The sequence below is a fragment of the Peromyscus eremicus genome, chromosome 9 (assembly GCF_949786415.1).
Source record: "Peromyscus eremicus chromosome 9, PerEre_H2_v1, whole genome shotgun sequence".
Taxonomy (NCBI): domain Eukaryota; kingdom Metazoa; phylum Chordata; class Mammalia; order Rodentia; family Cricetidae; genus Peromyscus; species Peromyscus eremicus.
Genome location: NC_081425.1, coordinates 83,639,736 through 83,660,225, shown reverse-complemented (window position 1 = coordinate 83,660,225; position 20,490 = coordinate 83,639,736).

Here is a 20,490-nt window from a genome sequence, read left to right as displayed (position 1 = left end):
TGAGGTGTTGGAACTCTTTATTATTATATATTTTAATTTGGATGTGTTTAAATAAGTGTATAGAAATGTTAATTATTTTGAGATATACGTCATTAAATGCTTATTACAACTTAATTTTATGTGTGTTTGTGGGTATGTTTAGACATAATGTGGTCACTGTAGGAATGTTCCGCAGAGGTCCTTGTACAAGAGAGAACTCACTGCCTGGCTGAGAATAATATGCCAGCTGATGGCTTCCTCCTAGTCTCTTTCTGCCTTCAGATGGCAGAAAGATCTGCACTCTCTTCTTAGATACTCCTGCCATGTTCTGAACGTGTCCCTCCAAAATTCAAACTGGAAGTTAATCACCAAGGTGATAGTAGGAGAACCAGGTGGTAAAGTCCTGAGGTTGGAAACGACTTGTACAAGAGGCTTCATGGCCCTTCTGATCTTATGCTCTTCTGCCTTGTAGTCCATGGCAACAAGTTACCTTACCTCATGTCAGCACCAGTGCCTTGAACCCCCAACCTCCAGAACTGTGAGAAGGAAGTCTCTGTGTTTCTACGTTAGCCCAGAGAGTATTTAGGGATTGTACCACAAATAGACTAAGGAAGCCAACCCCCCACTGATAATTGATCAAGACAAAGCTACATGGGCCAGCCATTTCTGCCCAAAGTGGAACGCCATTAAATGAAGAGTTACCCATTAGTCTGGAAGATATTGTCAGGTCTGCCTACTGACCCATAGCTCCTTTCCCTTCTGTCTTCCTCCCATTTCATTTCACAAGTGCTATTCTTATCAGTCTACTGTTTAGCTCCTGACTCCATTTCAGCTTATGATTCCCTAAGTTCCTAGTATGTGACACACGACTACAGAATGCCATCAAGATCTTGACTAAAGAGCAAATTCTACAGTCTCTTGTGTAGATGGACACATCATGTTTATCTAAGAATCATGCTGTCAGTATGAATATAATGTGAACCACATTAGTCATTGTAAATTTCCTAGTAAGCAGGTTTTATTGTCTTTTATTTTCCTTGTTTTTTTATTTAAGACAAGAGTCAACACTGTCTGGCCTGGAACTCAATACCTAGATCTGGCTGACTTTGATTTTGCGGCAATCCTCTTGGCCCCGCCTCCCGTAAACACATTTTTAAAGGAAACAAAAAATGATGAGAAGATGGTTCCATGGGTAAATGCACTCTGGCAGAAGTGTGAGGACCCAAGGCTGACTGCCCAGCACCCCAGTAAAAACTGGATGTGACTGGAGAGATGGGAGATGGATGCAAAAGAACCCCTAAAAGCTCATGGGCTTCTAGCCTGGCGCCTGCATTGGGAAAACAAGAGAAGACATTGTCTCAAACAAGGTGGAAGGTGAGGATCAACGCCCAAAGTTGTCCTCTGATCTCCGCATATGTACTACATCATGTGTGCCCAGAATCACATACATGGATGTGGGCCACCATACACACTTACATGCGTAGTCACACACAGAGGAACTGAAACACGTGAAATTGGGTTTTGAAATGCACTGTATTTAACCCTGTATCTTGAAAATGGTATGTCTCTGCTAATACAAAAAAACACAGCACTTTACATTCTCTTTTGTGCTAAGTTTTTAAGACCTAGCACACTACTCCAGTTTATAGCACCTGTCAGTTTGAAGTGGTCATACTCACTTCAAGTGCTTTCAGAGAAGAGAGATCTGACAAGAACAGAGGAACTGAGCCCTGCTGTAGGTAACAGAAAAGCAGGAGAACAGCATTGTGATTGATAGCCTGGCTTGGTGGAGCCTTCTCCTTAGGCTTGAGTAGGCAGCTATACCGATCCTGCTTCCCTCTGCTCGGCCTTCTCAGTGACATATACCTCTCCTTTTCACCACATCACGTCCTGAACTCTACTTCTTCAAATTCATGAAGTTTAGGATAACCGCCACATAGTTGTCCTCTTAGTTTCCATTTGGTCAACCAGACAGATTAGTAAGTGACTCTAATCCCCATGTGATTAACCTAGCCACCATTCCCAAAGTCCCCTGCTGTTGGGGAGGCAGTCAAAGTTCTCTTTGGAAATATTCGTATTTGTATATCCTTTTGATAGATGTTACAATTTGGTTATGAACCATTAATAGATTCAAATACACTCTCAGAACTCCTGGATCTCAAACTATGATAGCATCAGATTCAAGTCCAGGATCTTGTCATATAAATCAGATTCAGGGTAGGGATAAGATGACTTGGCTGTATGTTTTGGGGCAGTGGTATCCAACTCTGAACATTAATTACCATCTTTGATTGTATTATAGGATTAAGAAATCTGCTCATAAATACACCCAACAGGCAGGTATAGAATTATCACTACAGATGAAGCCTTCTCAAGAAAATTAAGAGGGCTGTGGTGGCCCACAACTATAACCCCAGCATTTGGAAGGTGAAGGCAAGAGAATCAGGATTTCAAAGTCATCCCCAACTTCACATAGAGAGTTTGAGGCCAACCTGGGCTACATGAGACCTTTCTCAAAAAGGGGATAAAAATGGGAGATAGCACACAAACAATTTGAAATTTGGTTGGGTATACGTCTCTATATTCAATTTAGTATCACTTCCCTTCCTTCATCTGGATGTGCTCCTGGTTCCCAGTCCGACCACAGGGGAGTCAGTCTTTTTGAGTTGCAAATTGTAAAACACATTTTGCTCCTAGGATGTGACAAAGATTTGTAAACCTGCATTCATAATCTTGTAGGCAGATTTTTCTTTGGGCTGCCAGCTCATAAAGAACATGACACAGAGACTTATAATTAACTATGAAAGTTTGGCTGATAGCTTAGGCTGGTTTCTAACTAGCTCTTATAACAAATTAACCCACGAATTTTATCTATGTTCTTTCACTCACTTGTTACCTCATCTTCATTTGCCCATCCTGCTTCTTCTCTACAAGGCTGGCGGCTCCGCCTTTCTTCTTCCCAGTGTCCTCTCTGCCAGGAAATCCTGCCTGGCTATTGGCTGTTCAGCTTTTTATTAAACCAATCAGAGTGAAATATCTTCACACTGTGTGAAAGAATATTCCACAACAGAATCTATGGGAAAGAAGGCTATGAGTACTCACATGTCATACCTTCAACTCAGCTCTCAGACACCGTGGTTGGTTGTGTCTCCCAAGATGATCAGAATCCAGGACATAGAATCTAAGTTCACAGCCAATGAGACAAAGCTAGACCACCACGCATTTCTTCTGGTTTTGCACTGACTGGTCATCCCTGAAATAAGCAGGAGAGCAAAGACAGAATTACAGAATCTAACCTTGTCTCGTGTGCCAGGCACTGTGCTAAAGGCTCGCCAGCATGATTTTGCTTGATCACAAAACCTTATGTGGCAAAACTAATGTCTGTAGCAGGCTTTCTTTTGGGCCACCCACCACCTTCCAAATCATGACACACGGAGACTTATTACTAGTTATGAATCCTTGGCCTTAGCGTATGCTTGTTCCCACCAGTTCTCATAACTTAAATTAAGCTGTTTCTCTCCATCTGCATTTTACCTCAGGGCTTTTACCTTTCTTTTTTCTGTATGTCCTGCTCTGTGTCCGACTGGCTGATGGCTGCCTGGCTGGCCCCAGGCACCTCCCTCTCTTTCTTCCTTGTTCTCACTTCTCTCTTCTTGAGCCTAGATTCCTCCTCCTCCTTATCCTCTCTGCCTGCCAGCCCCACTTATTCCTCTACTGCTTAGCTACTGACTGTTCAGCTTTTTATTAGACCAATCAGGTACCCTAGACAGGCAAAGCAACACATCTTTACATCATTAAATAATGCAGCATAAACAAATGTAACACATCTTTACACAGTTAAAGTACTATTCCACAACAAATGCCTCCATTTTACAGGGAGAGGAAGAGTGAGGCTTGGAGATGCTAGTGCTCAAGGTGTAGGATAATCCAGGAGAACAATAACTCCTCCCTCCTCCTCCTCCTTCCTTCTTTCCTTCCCTTGCTTCTTTCCTGATGAGGTCTTGGTATAAGACCCAGGCTGTCCTCGAAACTCATGGCCATCCTCCTGCCTCCGTCTACCAAGTATTGGGAATTAAAAGTGTGTGCTACCATATATGGCAATAATAATTATTTCATCCATGTAGGCATCTTATCTTCTGTTTTGCTATTTTAATTGTTCTTGTAAATTTTTTGAAACAGGGTCTCATGTATCACGGGCTGTCTGTGAATTTATAATCCTCTTGCCTAGGTCTCCAATTGCTGAAGTCTATTTTAATAGGTTTTAAAACATAGCTTGGGATTATTCAGTAATGATAAAATAATAATTTACCACATGGGGAAAGATTCCCCAAAGTAGTTTATAATTATAATGTAGCTTATATTAAAAAGGCTCCAACTGAAATAATATGATGTTGCTAGATAGAATACGTTTTATAATATATGTATATATACTCTTAATTAGATATTGTTATGTATTATTAGCATATATTAATATACATAATAAAGGACTTATTATGACATTTTCTCTAGATTGGATTGTCACTACACGAAACTATGAAAAAGCATCAAAAGAAACTAAGATCTCAGAGTAACTGTCTTCTTGAATGTAGACAAAGACATACTCAATGTAATACTATCAAACTGAACACAGTAACATATAAAACACGTCATATATCATGACAGAGTGTGGATGTGCCACAAATGTGTGACTTAATATCTAAAATAGTACAGGTATGTCCATCATATCAGTACTTCCAAATTTCCTGGGGTGTGTGTGTGTGTGTGTGTGTGTGTGTGTGTGTGTGTGTGTGTGTGTTCGAGTAAAAACACTTAACCTGGATAGTTGGTTAAGTGGTACTAATTATGAGTATTATTAAGAAATTTACAGGGACTGGGGAAATAGCTTAGTGATTAAGATCACAGGATGCTTTTCCAGAAGACCTGTTTTCCACTCCAAGAACTCACATGGCGGCTCACAACTGTCTATAACTCCAGTCCAAGAGGATCCAACACTCTCTACTGGCCTCCTGTGGTACCAGGCTCACACACATGATGCACAGACATACATTCAGGCCAAATATCCATACATGAAATACAAGTAAATATTTTTATAAAGAACTTATCAAGCCAAGCCTATTAAATATGTAGCTTTCTGTATATTAAATTATAATTTCTGTACAATGATTAAATTATTATATCATGCAATATTAATAAAATAAGGAAAATTATGGATGTGATAAGACAATAGCAATTTACTAAAACTATTTATGATTAAGAACTAAGAAGAGGGGCTGGAGAAATAGCTCAGAGGTTAAGAGCACTGGCTACCCTTCCAGAGGTCCTGAGTTCAATTCCCAGCAACCACATGATGGCTCACAACCATCTGTAATAAGATCTGATGCCCTCTTCTGGCTTGCAGGCATACATGCAGACAGAACACTGTATACATAATAAATAAATCTTAATTCTTAAAAAAAAAAAAGAAAAAGAAAAAGAACTAAGAAGAATAAGAATTAAAGAGAATTTTCACACTCTAATGAAGTACATCTAAGGAGTCTAGGCCTCTGTAACTAGCTAGAGTAGTTCCACCCTGCAGCAAACTCTCACTTGGCTGTTGTCTGTGTAGTGTGTCTATATTCTAGACTGTATCGTTATAAATACTTCCTTCCATTGTCAGAATGTGTTTGCTGGGGCCATCAGACTCTTCGGTAAGAGCTAGATAGAGGCCATATAAACACATGACTTTGAGTTTGGTTTTGTTTGCTCTGTGTTATCTGAGTGTGTGGTCACTTCTGCTGTGGAACACTAGGTGGTGGTGTAAATCAGGTTTGTGTCCATCCCTGAGCAGACTTAGAGCCGCATAAAGTAACAGCCTGATGGGTGGGTGGTGGAGGATGATGGTAGTTTCCATATGTGCACTGATAAGTTACATAATACTCTGAAAATAGCTGATAATAAACTCACTGTTTGCCAAGACGGACTTCTACAAGACATTCTTTGGGCTGTTGGCAACATCTCAATTTGAAGGCAGGCTGTTTTTTGTTTGTTCATTTGGTTTTGTCTTTTTTGTTTGTTACTTTTGCAGGTAATAGAAAACCTGCAGTAAACATCATAGAGAGACCCCCCCCCAATTTTGGAATAATATTCATTTTTACCATATGTATTCAACATTGTACTATAGGATCCTGCTAAATAAATCCTGCATGGAAAAAAATGAAGGAAAAGGACAACAGATTAAAAAAGTAAAGTGTTGTAGAATATCACTTTAACTAGGCAAAGATGTGTTACATTTGTTTATGCTGCAGAATATTACTCTAACTGTATAAAGGTGTGTTACATTTGTTTATGCTGCAGAATATTAGTCTAACTGTATAAAGGTGTGTCACATTTGTTTATGCTGCAGAATATTACTCTAACTGCATAAAGGTGTGTTTCATTTGTTAATGCTGCATTTGTTTAATGATGTAAGGATGTGTTACATTTGTTTGCGCTTCATTTGTTTAATGATGAAAAGACGTGTTGTATTTGTTCCACCTTGCCTGCGTAAGGTACCTGATTGGTCTAATAAAGAGCTGAACAGCCAATAGCTAGGTGGAAGAAAGGATAGGAGGGGCTTGTGGGCACAGAGGATAAATAGGACAAGAAATCTAGGTTCAGAAGGAAGGAGAAGAGAAAAACGAGAGAAGGAGGAGAGAACAGGGGCATGCATAGGACAAGAAGCCAGGCGGATGCCAGACAGACGGAGACCAGACAGACGGAGATAAAGAAGCAGTGAAAGCATAAAACGTAATAAGCCCTGAGGCAAAGGGTAGATAAAAAGAGACAGGTTAATTTAAGTTAAAAGTTCTAGCCAGAAACGTGCCTGAGCCAAGCCGAGCATTCAAAACTAATAAGTCTCTATATCATGATTTGAGAGTTGGTTGGTGGGCTAAAAAAAAGTCTGATATAGTAAAGCTTTATCTTAATACCCAAGACATAATGTATGTGTTGCTCCTAAGAATGCAAGTAAATCAAATAAGCAGGGGGATGGCTATCCTTTAACTTAAGGGGGTGGGAATGACCTGAGAGAGGGTCTGACAGATGAGCAACACCTACTAAATGCCAAATATTCTAAGAAAAGAAAGTAAGTGCTCTGAATAGTGGGCCACATCAGTCAGGAAAAGCAGGGCACTTTGCTGGACCCAACCACAGGAACACCAGGAAACTGTGATCAGATCTGAATCATCATCACCCTGCTCCAGGTGTGTCTCCAGGATGCAATTGACAGGTGGGCTTCATATATATCCTGTGCTCATTTGACTAGGCTTCTGTCACCAGTGTCTGAGGCCTGCATAAGGGCACCTGTGGCGCACACTTTAATGATGTGGCTTGGCTATGAAATAGGCCGCTGATGGATATTGAACCACTTAGAGTTGTGCACAAGTCCACTTGTGTTTAGCCATGTTTCTAGGTGACAAAATGCGCTGACAGGTGAGGCACCACCAGCTTTCTGGGGGTAGGATGGTCCTTAAAGGGCCTAGGGAGACTTGGCTTGCCTTCAAAGACCTAGTGTTGAAAGAGGCAAGGGAGGAACCTGGGAGGCCCTTGGCCTCATGAACAGAAGGCATTGACTATGATGTCCATATTTTAGGTGGCCCAGAGCCCTCAAAGTAGTGCACTAACCTGTCGACCACCTACCTGGGCTTCAGGTGTGCTAGTGGTGACAGCCACCAAGTGCCCAGATGCCTCCCCAATTGCATAGCTGTGGGACTGTTCCACGAGGTTGCTAGTGTTGGTACTGTGGCCACCAGGGAGCACTTCCTCACATTTCAGGAATATGACATTGATGATACAGACAAAAGAGACAGGTAGGTGATGGGTCTGGGACCAGTGAGGAGTATGAGAAGAAAAGCTATTGGGAACAGGCAGGGTCAACATGGGAGAAGCATCACATTTTAGGGCTTGGTTCTGTGGGAGGCGGAGAGGATGTTGGGCTTTCCTCCTTCCTCAATCTCCCAGGCATCTGGACTTGCATACCATTTAGCATTCAAGACATCTTTATGAGAAATACAACTTTCTCCTGGTTTTCAAATCTACCATCCTCTCTTCCTCTTTTAGAGCACTTCATTGGTAGCTTTAGAGTGATCAGGATGTCAGATCTACTGAGTATGTGTGTCAGGGATGGCTATATTCACACTGTGGAGGTGAGAGACAACAGATCTCCGGGAGCTACAGTTTCAGGCAGTTGTGAGCCACCAGATATGGGTACTGGGAACTGAACTCAGGTCCTTTGCAAGATCAGTAAGCCATCTTTCCAGCCCCATAACTACTATTTCTAATTCTTATTGTATAGATGAGGAAATTGAGTTGACTGAGCTGATAGAAAGCCTAAGAAGTAGCTGGCAGGTAACAAACACATTAGAGTAGGATTCAAATCCAAGGCGAGTTAAATCTAAAGGCCATGTTCCTTTATGGCTCTGAGCTGGGATGTAGCTCACTCACAGGGCACTTGCCTCAAGTGGAGCAGGCCATGTGATATACCTCTAGGACTGCAAATGAAACACACGAGTAGAGAAAGAAATTATTCCAGTGGGTCCTCCTTCTTCAGAAGAAAATGAATTACATATTCAGTTGTATGAATGAATATGCTATGATGCAGTATTCTGTAATTCCTAAAATGTCCTTTTATTTTCTCAGGGCTGTTCTGCATTATGCTTGCACCCATGACCAGCCAGATGTGGTGACTCTTCTAATAGAGAAGCAGCGTGACATTAACGCCTGTGATAACAACTGCGCACCTCTTATTAGGGTAGATTGTGGACAATAGCTTCAGTTGAGATGGATTCAGTTTATATGCTTAGAATATCTAGGTGTTGTGGAACACATCTGTGATACTAGTGTTGGAAGGCTGAGATAGGGAGATTTTGAATTTAGGATACTTGAGCTACATAAAGAGACTCTGCCTCAAAAGGAGGGAGATAATATGCATATAGCACAAAAATTTATCTCGCCAACTGTCCAGTGAAATTTTTGGAATGTTTGTTTCAACTTCCTTGAATTGATGATGCGTTTCTTTGTAAAATACCTATGTGCTGCCCAACAAGACGGTGAGGAATATGTGGCCATTTTACTAAAGCATGGTGCTGATCCAAATGCTGTGGATTCCCATGGGAACATAGCCCTCTACTATGCTGTGTAGAGGGGATACACATCACTTGCTAACCAACTGCTTGAGCACAAAGCAGATACTGTAGCCAAAACAGAGGTAAAATCACTTAATTACATTCCCAATGTTCTTCTAACAATGACACATGGCTCTGTTTTCTACACATAGAAACTCCAAAGTTTACTGAGTGAAAATTCTTGAAAATGGGTTAATCATGAAAGGTATTACTTAAAATATTGATACTGTGTGTGTATGTATACATGGTCATGCTTGTGCATTTATGTATTTAGATGCATATGCAGGTGTAGGTTAGACACTGACATCTTCAATCCTGCATATTATTATTATTATTATTATTATGATGATGATGATGATGTATGTAAGGATGTGCATTCGATAGTACATGTGTGGATGTCAGAAGACAACTTTGTGGAGTCAGTTTTTTCCTTCTACCATCACATGGATTCTTTCTTAGCCATTGTACCCAGGTCACCAGGCTTGTGTGCCAAGCACCATTAGCTGTGGAACCATCTCACTAACTTCAATTCCCATGTAAAAGGCGAGGCATGGTGGTGCACACTAATAATCCTAGAGCTAGGAGGATCAGAGAAGTGTATCTGTAGAGCTGAGCGACCACTCTAGCTATTTTGCTGAATCCCAGATCCTACTAAGAGACTCCCTTTAAAAACAAGGTCAACAGCCCCTGAGGAGGAACAACCCTTGATGTTGTTCTTGGTTCTCCACACAGAAATGTGCATGAGAACTCATGTACATTTCCCTAACCTAAAGAAGGAGTTGCCTATAAAGGTATAAGAAGCTTACAGAACACCAAATAAATTGGACCAGAAAGGAAAATCCTCTCACCACATAAAAATCAAAACACTAAGCATACAGAATAAAGAAAGAATATTAAAAGCTGCAAAAGGAAAAGACCAAGTAACACATAAAGGCAGACCTATTAGAACTATACCTGATTTCTCAATGGAGCCCCAAAAATCCTTAAAGGCCTGAACAGAGTCCTGCAGACTCTAAGAGACCACAGATGCTAGTCCAGACTACAAAACCCAGCAAAACTTTCAGTCACTATAGATTGAGAAAACAAGATATTCCATGATAAATAAAATTTAAACAATATCTATCCACAAATCCAGGCCTACAGAAGGTACCAGAAGGAAAACTCCATACCAAGGAGGCTAACTACACCCATGCAAACACAGGAAATAAATAATCTTAGCACTAGCAAAACCAAAAGAAGGGAAGGATGCATGCAAGCATATCCGAGCACACACACACACACACACACACACACACACACACACACACACACACACTCACATACTCACAACACCAACCCAGGAATTAACAGTTATTGATCATGGATAAAAAGGGTAATATAAATGGACTTTACTCCCCAATAAAAAAGATACTAACAGAATAGATTGCAAGATACAGTTGTCAACATCAAACTTATCTCAGACTAAAGGGTTGGAAAAAGATTTTCCAAGCAAATGAACCTAAGAAACAAGCCAGTGCAGACATTATAATATTTAACAAAATAGACTTCCAACAAAAATTAATCAAAAGAGATGGGGAAGGACATTTCATAATCATCAAAGGAAAAATCCACCAAGATGATCTTTCAATCTTAACATCTATGCATCGAACTCAAAGGCACTCATATTTGTAAAAGAAAAATTACTAAAGCTTAAACCACATAGTGATCCTCACACATTGATAGTGGGAGACTTCAATACCCCATTCTCACCAATGGACAGATCATCCAGCCAAAAATTAAACAGAATTACTGGAGCTAACAGATGTTATAAACCAAATGGGCTAACAGATATCTACAGAACATTTCACACAAACTCAAAAGAGTAAATCTTCTTTTCAGGACTTCACAGAACTGTCTCCAAAATTGAGCACATACTTGGTCAAAAAGTAAGTCTCAATAGATACAAGAAAATTGAATTAACCCCCTGTATCCTATCAGACCACCATGGATTAAAGCTATATTTCAACAACAGAAACAACTGAAAGCCATGGAAACTGAACAACTCTATAGTGAATAAAAACTGGATCAAGACAGAAATAAAGAAAGAAATTAGACTTTCTAGAATTCAATGACAATGAATACACAACAAACCCAAATTTACGGGACACAATGCAAGTGCTGCTAAGAGGCGAGTTCATAGGATTAAGTGCCTACATAAAAAATTGGAGAGCTCTCATACTAGCGACTTAACTGCACAACTGAAATCTCTAGAACAAAAAGAAGTAGCTACACCTAAGAGGAATAGATGGCAGGAAATGACCAAATTCAGGGCTGAAATCAACAAAATAGAAACAAAGAGAACAATACAAGGAACCAATAAAACAAGGAGTTGGTTCTTTGAGAAAATCAACAAGATAGACAAACCCTTATTCAATTTAACTGAAAGACAGAGAGAGAATATCCAAATTAGCAAAATCAGAAACAAAAATGGGAAATAACAACAGACACTGAGGAAATCCAAAGAATCATTAGGTCATACTTAAAAAGCATGTACTCCACAAAATAGGAAAATCCAAACGAAATGGATAATTTTATCAATAGATACCACTTACCAAAGCTAAATCAAGATCAGATAAACAATTTAAATAGGCCTATAACTCCTAAAGAAATAGAAGCAGTCACTAAAATTCTACCAACCAAAAAAGCTCAGGGCCAGATGGTTTAATGAAGAATTCTAGCAGACATTCAAAAGAGTTAATGCTAATACTACTTAAATTATTCCACAAAACAGAAACAGAAGGAACATTGCCAAATACTTTTTTTTTTTTTTTTGGTTTTTGGTTTTTGGAGACAGGGTTTCTCTGTGTAGTTTTGGTGCCTGTCCTGGATCTCACTCTGTAGCCCAGGCTGGCCTCGAACTCACAGAGATCCGCCTGCCTATGCCTCCCGAGTGCTGGGATTAAAGGTGTGCGCCACCACCGCCCAGCACGCCAAATACATTTTATGAGGCCACAGTCACCATGATATCCAAACCACACACAAATTCAACAAATAAAGAGAATTATAGACCAATTTCCCTTATGAACAAGATGCAAAAATACTCAATAAATACTGGAAAACTGAATCCAAGAAGACATCAGAAAGATCATCCACCATGACCAAGTGGGATAACTTCCAGAGATGCAGGGATGGTTCAACATATCATCAGTATAATCAATCAATGTAATCCACAGTCTTATAAAGAAACTGAAAGAAAAAAACCCACATGATCGTCTAATTAGATGCCAAAAATGCCTTTGACTAAAATCCAACACCCCTTCATAATAAAAGTCTTGCAGAGAGTAGGGATACAAGGAATTCACCTCAATATAATAAATGCAATTTACAGCAAGCCTATAACCAACATCAAATTAAATGGAGAGAAACTCAAAGTAATTCCACTAAAATCAGGAACAAGACAAGGGTGCCCACTCTTTCCATAGCTATTCTATACAGTACTTAAAATTTTAGCTAGAGCAATAAGACAACTAAGGGAGATCAATGGAATACAAATTGGAAAGGAAAAGTCAAAGTATTATTGCAGATAATATGATAAAATGCATAAGTGACTCCAAAAATTCTACCAGGGAACTCCTACAACTGATAAACACCTTCAGTGGTGTGGCTGAACACAAGATTAACTAAAAAAAAAAAATCAGTAGCCCTCCTAAATACAAATGACAAACAGACTAAGAAAAAAATCAAGGAAAAAATACCTTTCACAATATCCATAAATAATATAAAATATCTTGGGGTAATTCTAACTGAACAAGTGAAAGACTTTGTGACAAAAACTTAAGGATTTGATGAAGGAATTTGAAGAAGATATCAGAAGATGGAAAAATCTCCCATGCTCATGGATCAGTGGGATTAATATAATAAAAATAGCCATCCTACCCAAAATAATTTATAGTTCAACTCAATCCCCATCAAAATTCCAACAGAATTCTTTGCAGACCTTGAAAGGATAATAATTAACCTCATATGGAAAATAAACCCCCAGGGTATCTAAAACAATCCTGAGCAATAAAAGAACTTCCAGAGGTATCATCATTCCTGATTTTAAACTGTACAACAAAGCTGTAGTAATAAAAACCATATGGGATTAGCATAAAAACAGACAGAGTGATCAATAGAATCGAATCAAAGACCCAGCTGTAAATCCTAATAGACACTCTGGATGTCAACATGTAGAAGAATACAAATAGACCCATATTTACCACCTTGAATAAAACTCAAGTCCAAGTGGATTGAAGATCTCAACATAAAACTAGATACACTGAACCTGATAGAAGAGAAAGTGGGGAACAGCCTTGAACACATTGGCACAGGAGACAATTTCCTAACAGAACATCAGTCTTGCAGGCACTAAAACCGACAACTAATAAACAGGGCCTCATGAAACTGAAAAGCTTCTGTAAGGAAAAGGACATCGTCAATAGAACAAAATGATAGCCTACAAATTGGAAAAAGATTTTCACCAACCCCACATCTGATAGAATATTAACACCCAGAATATATAAACAACTCAAGAACTTAGACACCAGCAAATCAAACAATCCAATTTAAATATGGGGTACAGATCTAAACAGAGAATTCTCAGTAGAGGAATCTCAAATGGCTGAGAAATGCTTAAAGAAATCTTCAACATCCTTAACCATGAGGGAAATGAAAATTAAAATTTCTTTCAGATTCCATTTTATACTTATGACTAAGCTCAATAACTACCCAAGGGATGTTCCATCTTACCACAAGGAGACTTGCTCAACTATGTTCATATTAGTTTTATTTGTAATAGCCAGAAACTAGAAACAACCTAGATGCCCCTCGATCTAATTATGGATAAAGAAAATGTAGTACATTGCACAATGGAGTATTACTCAGCTGTTAAAAAAAATGACTTCATGAAACTTGCAGGCAAATAGATGGAACTAGGAAAAAAGCATCCTGAGTGAGGTAACCCAGACCCAGAAAGACAAATGTGGTATATACTTACTAAGAGTGGATATTAGCTGTTAAGTAAATGATAATCATACTACAATCCACAGAGCCAGAGAGGCTAAGTAACAAGGAGGGCTCTAGGGGAATGCATGGATCTCCCTGGGAAGGGGAAATAGAATAGATTTTACAGGTGGACTGGGGGTGGATGGGGTTTGGGAATAGGAGGGATCAGGTTGGGGCAGAGTACGGGAACAGACGACTGAAATTGGAGGGCATTGGGGTGGGGGCGCAATGTGGAAAACTAGTGCAAGGAAACTCCCTAGAATCTATGAGGGCGACCCTAGCAAGGTCTCCTAGTAACGAAGGATATGCAGCCTGAACCGTCCATCTTCTGCAACCATGCAAGGCTGCCAGTGGCAGGACCAGGACACCAACCCAACCACAGAACTTTCCATCTACAATCTGTCCTGCCTGTAAGATGTGCTGGGGCAATGGTAGTGCAGGGCTTGTGGGAGTGACCAATCTAATTTGAGACCCCACCACCAAAGGGAGCCTATACTTGACACTGTCTGGATGACCAGGAACTGGTGCCTGGATAGCTCAGAGAATTACGGTAGAACAAAACACAACTGCTGCACCCCCTCAAAAACAATCAATGAAATGATCCTTAATGATGTTTGAGTATATTCATAGATCCGTGCCTAGCTCTGTGGTCAACAGAGAGGCTTCTCTGGCAGCTTATGGGAGCAGATGCAGACCCAAAGCCCAACACTAGGCAGAGAGCCCAGGTTGGAGGTCTCCATTGGGTCCCTTCCCTTGGAGCTCTAGGAAACTCCACAGAAGAGGGAGAAGAGGAATTGTGGGAATCAGAGGGAATGAGGAGACCGGGAGAGCATAACACATGGAATCAACTAAGCAGGGTTTTGGGGGGCTCACAGAGACTGAACTGGCAATTGTGGAGTCTGCGTTAGATCCTCTCCACATATGTTATGTTTGTTGACATGGTATTTTTGTGGAACTCTGACAGTGGGAGTGGGGGTGTCTCTGACTCTTTTGCTGGCTCTTGGGACCTTTTCTTCCTACTGGGTTGCCTGGCCCACCCTTGATTCGAGGCTTTGTGCCTAGTTTTGTATCTCGTCGTGCCTTGTTCTGCTTTGTGCCCGTGGGGCATGCTTTTTTGCTGTGGGGAGATGGTGCAGGGAGTGAATCTGGGAAAAGGGGAGGTGGGGGAGAACTGGAAAGAGTGGAGGGAGAGGGAGCTGCAGTCAGATGTATTGTATGAGAGAAGAATAAAAACAAAGCTTAATGTATTTTTGTTGTTGGCAGTTCTGGGAACTGAGCATAGGGCTTTGTGAGCATTCTAAGCAAATGCCCTCTCTCTATTGGCCACATTCCAGCACTTTTTTTTGGGATTTTGTTTTGCTAATTAGCATAGAATATGATGACATGTAGTTCATATGCTATGTGATTTCCAGAGTGATTTGTCACATGAACAAAATGACACCATTCCATTATACACGCACTTCATGGCCCTGGTCCACTGAGTCTGGAGAGACTCTGTGACAGTGGAAGGAACATTCTGCAGAGTTTGTACTTTCAGCAATTGTCATCACAGAGTCTTTCATATCTAAGCGGCCATTGACAACCACACTAGGTAGTGAATCTTCTAGATGAATCCCAATGACTCTCTTCTGTAAGCCGTGAGATGAGGACTCAATATTACTATAACAGGGCTTAGTCTTCTTATGATATTAGTATGAATATTATTGGATTTTTACTTGTGATGATCAAGATTGACTGAGGGCCTCCCACATGCTAAGTATATTGTCTACCACTGAGTCACAATCTTAGCCCACTTTTTGTTAGGACAAATGCTCAACCCAAATATGCAAAATACCAAGAGGTTACACTGGTTTTTTATACACTTTCAAAGAAATAAAATCAGAATTGTCTTTAATCTCTTTATGGGGGCACTGTTGACATACAGTGAAAGCTTGGATGAATCAATAGTTTGTGTGTGTAAACATGTTAAAATATATTTCCTGTCCTAATAGTCCTGTGGGAGGTTGCTACTCTACCCAGGGCTGCTTCTCTGCTGCTCTCTCACGGCATAGGTACAGTTCAGGGTGTGGACCTACCAAAGGAGGGATCTTTCCTATAGTTCTTGTCATGGGAGCCAAGGGAAGCTGGCCCTGTGCATCCTTTATGCTGCACATAAGGTTGAGGCAGAGCTACAACTGAGGACGTTGTTATTATTGGGGGATTAGAGAGAGGATGCACACTGCCCTCTCTTGAGTTCTGTTGCACTTGCAGATTTAAATTTTCTACACAGGTCTTTGTCCAGGTCTGTTTTTGTCTCCTGTGTTTGGACATGATGCAAAGGACAATCAGAATCAGATCTAGCTCCCTGGAGAAAATTCTTACCTTCTTAACAAAATAAGTAATTCTCTTAGAATTCACCCTAGCACTGTTAGTACTGAGAGGGGGAAGGAGCTGTTTCTTTGACACTGCCAGTTCATGATCCCAATTTTGGCAGTCTGATAGTGTTCAGTTAGGATCATGGTCATTGTTCACAGAGTTTCACTTAGGTATTAACTTTTGATAAATGCCTTTCTTCTCCTTGCATTTCAAATATATAGTGAAATATAATAAGAATTCTCAATGTATTAACGGCCTATAAATGAATATTCATTTCAGAATACTCTCCAGGATGGTCTCCAAGAAATACATTTAACAAAACCATCATTCTTGTCACGTTAGTATACTATATGGTTGCTATACAACTTATTTTGCCTTTGTGTTTAGAAATGGACGGCAATACGAAACTGAAGTCTTTGCTCAGGTAAGATTTTACAGATGTTAAAACACAATAAGTAGGTGTTGGAGAGATGGTTCAGTGGTTAAGAACATTGGCTGCTCCTCCAGAGGACCTGGGTTCAATTCTCAACCCCCGTGTGGCAGCTCATAACTGTCTGTAACTCCAGTGCCAGAGGATCTATCATCTTCATACAGACATACATGCAGGTCAAACAATGATGCACATAAAATAAAAATAAATAAATCATTTAAAAAAAAAACACAGAGCCGGGTGGTGGTGGCGCACGCCTTTAATCCCAGCACTTGGGAGGCAGAGCCAGGCGGATCTCTGTGAGTTCGAGGCCAGCCTGGACTACCAAGTGAGTCCCAGGAAAGGCGCAAAGCTACACAGAGAAACCCTGTCTCGAAAAGCCAAAAAAAAAAAAAAAAAAAAAAAAACCAACAACAAAAAAAAAAACACAGGAAGTAATGAGGACTGGAAAGATAAAAACTAACACTGAGGTAGTCACTGTATTGTGCTGCCAGTGACCATGCCAGAGGAGCAGCAGGGGGCAATTGAGCTTCAGGAGATCAGCCCACCAGGAAGTGGGCAAATCTAGGATAGGCAAGGCCCCCAGGGCTTTGGCTCCAGAATGTTTCTTGTTACTGCTGTGCCTTTACCTGTTTGCTGCTGCTATTTTTCTTTAGTATCTGGCATGGTGTGAATGAGTGTGGGGAATCCCCACTGCCTTTAATGTAGTGTGATTATCTCATGGAAATATCCCCTTCTAATGGGCATTTTTACCTGTGAATTATTTTTACCTGTAGAAGACGATTTCCTCTTAAGCTGTACTGTTTAATTGAAGTGATGATTTTATACAATAATAGTGTTAGTTTAAATAGAACTTTGATGATTAAGGGTTTTTAACAAATATAGTAAGGGATTATGATAGAGGTTTGTTTAGTGGGAAATTTAGTATTAGGTAAAGGTAGGATATAGTGTTACCCCTGTCCCTGATAAAGCAGTGGCTGCAAACGGTAGAAAATAGGAACATGGCAGTGTCACACAGCTAGGACTTTTGAGTTTCTCTCAAGGAACCGTATAGACTGTGGCTTAGGTTAACGATTAAGGAAAACTGAGTCCCAGAAACTAGGTTAGCTCAAATTCTTTTCATCTTAATATTGGGACATGCGTTCACGGTGTCCATCAGAGCTAAAACAAAACTTTAAATAATGACTTCAGGTTAGGTTAACATGTTTTTGTTAATGGATTTGAGGTAGAAAATCTTGGGGAACAATTTAATGTTTAGAAAGCCACAGTTTTAATAGTTGATTGAAAGACTCATTGAGGTCAGGGAACAAAAACAATAGCAGCCTGGCTATTTCCGGCTGACATACCTTTCTTGCTAGGATGGGTTGGTGTTCAAAGATGATGATTTAATTCCTTGTACCCATTTCTGCCCTCAGCTTCCTGACATTAAAAGATTTTGATGAGTAGGTATATATCCTGAGAACTTAAAGTAGAGCTAAGTGATTGTTTTTCATATATAAAAGTTGAGATTTGTGATTCCTTTACGATTTTATAAGTTTACCTTTTGAGATAAATAATAAAATGATTGGTCCTTTTTTTTTTTTTTTTTGAGACAGGGTTTCTCTGTGTAGCTTTGGAGCCTGTCCTGGAACTCACTCTGTAGCCCAGGCTGGCCTCGAACTCACAGAGATCTGCCTGCCTCTGCCTCCCAAGTGCTGAGATTAAAGGTGTGTGCCGCCATCACCGCCGCGGCCACCACCACCCGGCAGTCCTTTCTTTGTAACCACAAAATGCAGTCTGCAAGTAAAAGAACTGGCTGAGAAAAATACCTTGCTTGCTGTCACCCTGTTAATCTATAACAAGTTGCTTGGACATAATTTTCGGGAATAATTTGTTTTTTACCTGTAATATGTTTAATTATGTACAGGAAATGGGAAACATGTTGTTTTTTACATTGTAGTCATTCACTTAAAAATAGAATGTAACCATAATATAATTTTTACATTGCTTGAAAGATTTTGCTGGGTTATGTATGTTATAAGGAAAAAAAATAAAGACACAGAGAAGGAAGACATCAGGAAGTGGTGTAGAAGGAAGTCATCAGGAAAGGGAAAGAGAGGAAACATCAAAGGAGAAGAAAATAACAGAAAAAGAGCGGAGTAGAACAAGCAACAGGAAGAATAATAAAATGAAGAACTAAGCTTTGACCCTCAGAAAAATCCTTGTGTGTCTGTTTGTCTGTCCAGTAGTTCACCTACTCTGCATCTCCTCTTGAGTTTCTCTGACCTGCTGAAGGCTTGACATTCATCATCACCCTGGGTCAGATCCTGGTGTGTTGGAAGTGTGTGTGTGTGTGTGTGTGTGTGTGTGTGTGTGTGTGTGTGTGTGTGTGTTTCCCTTTTTTGCTGGCCCCAGAGAATTAAGCTTTACTCCCTCAGAAAGAAAAGTCAAATTGAGTGATTAGTCCGCCTACTCTGTGCACCCTCTCGATCCCTAAGCTGCCGAAGGCTGGTCCTCACAGCAGCATTGTGCATTTAATTCTTTCTGTGTTTTATAATCCCCATCAGATGTCAAAATATCCATGCTTTATAACCTTTTTAGAACGAATTAGGCAACTGTAATTCCAAGAGCATCATTGGCCCATGACCTTGTAATTAACCCTATCTCTATAGTATATCTTTTACCCTTCTGAATAGACTGACTTGGGACCTGTGAGCACTGATATTGCTGTACAGATCAACTCCACATCAATCCGGAATGTTAAATTATGTTGTGTGATTTGGCTCCGACATAGTTTTTCTAGAAGCCATGTCCTATAGTTCAACAGTTCAAAAGAATATTTTTGACAATTTCAGTTATAACTAATATTTTTGTTTTGTTACCAAAGATTCAAGGCAGATCAGACTCAGCTTCTGCCAAATATCCAGGGATTTTACAAAAGCACCCATGAGAAGTGAGGAGTATCTACATGTAGATCTTGCATCATGAATTATTTTTGCAATTTATGTAAATATTATTTTAGTCTTACTGTTTGTTTTGCCTTTCCCTTTATTTCTTTTTTTAATCTTTGAGAATTGCATATAACTATGTATACAATTAAAATATAATCATATGTATTTCCTTTTCTCCCCTTCCAACCCCCCTGTCTCCTGCTACATCACTTCTTTCTTTTTTTTTTTTTTTTTTTTTTTTTTTGGTTTTTCGAGACAGGGTTTCCCTGTGTAGCTTTGCGCCTTTCCTGGAACTCACTTGGTAGCCCAGGCTGGCCTCGAACTCACAGAGATCCGCCTGGCTCTGCCTCCCGAGTGCTGGGATTAAAGGCGTGCGCCACCACCGCCCGGCCACTTCTTTCTTTTTAATTAAGAATTTTTTTCGCCGGGCGGTGGTGGCGCACACCTTTAATCCCAGCACTTGGGAGGCAGAGCCAGGCAGATCTTTGTGAGTTCGAGGCCAGCCTGGTCTACAGAGTGAGTTCCAGGAAAGGCGTAAAGCTACAGAAAGAAACCCTGTCTCAAACCCCCCCAAAAAAGAAATTTTTTTCATTCATTTAACACACCAAAGATCCCCCTCTTCCCTCCCCCCAGG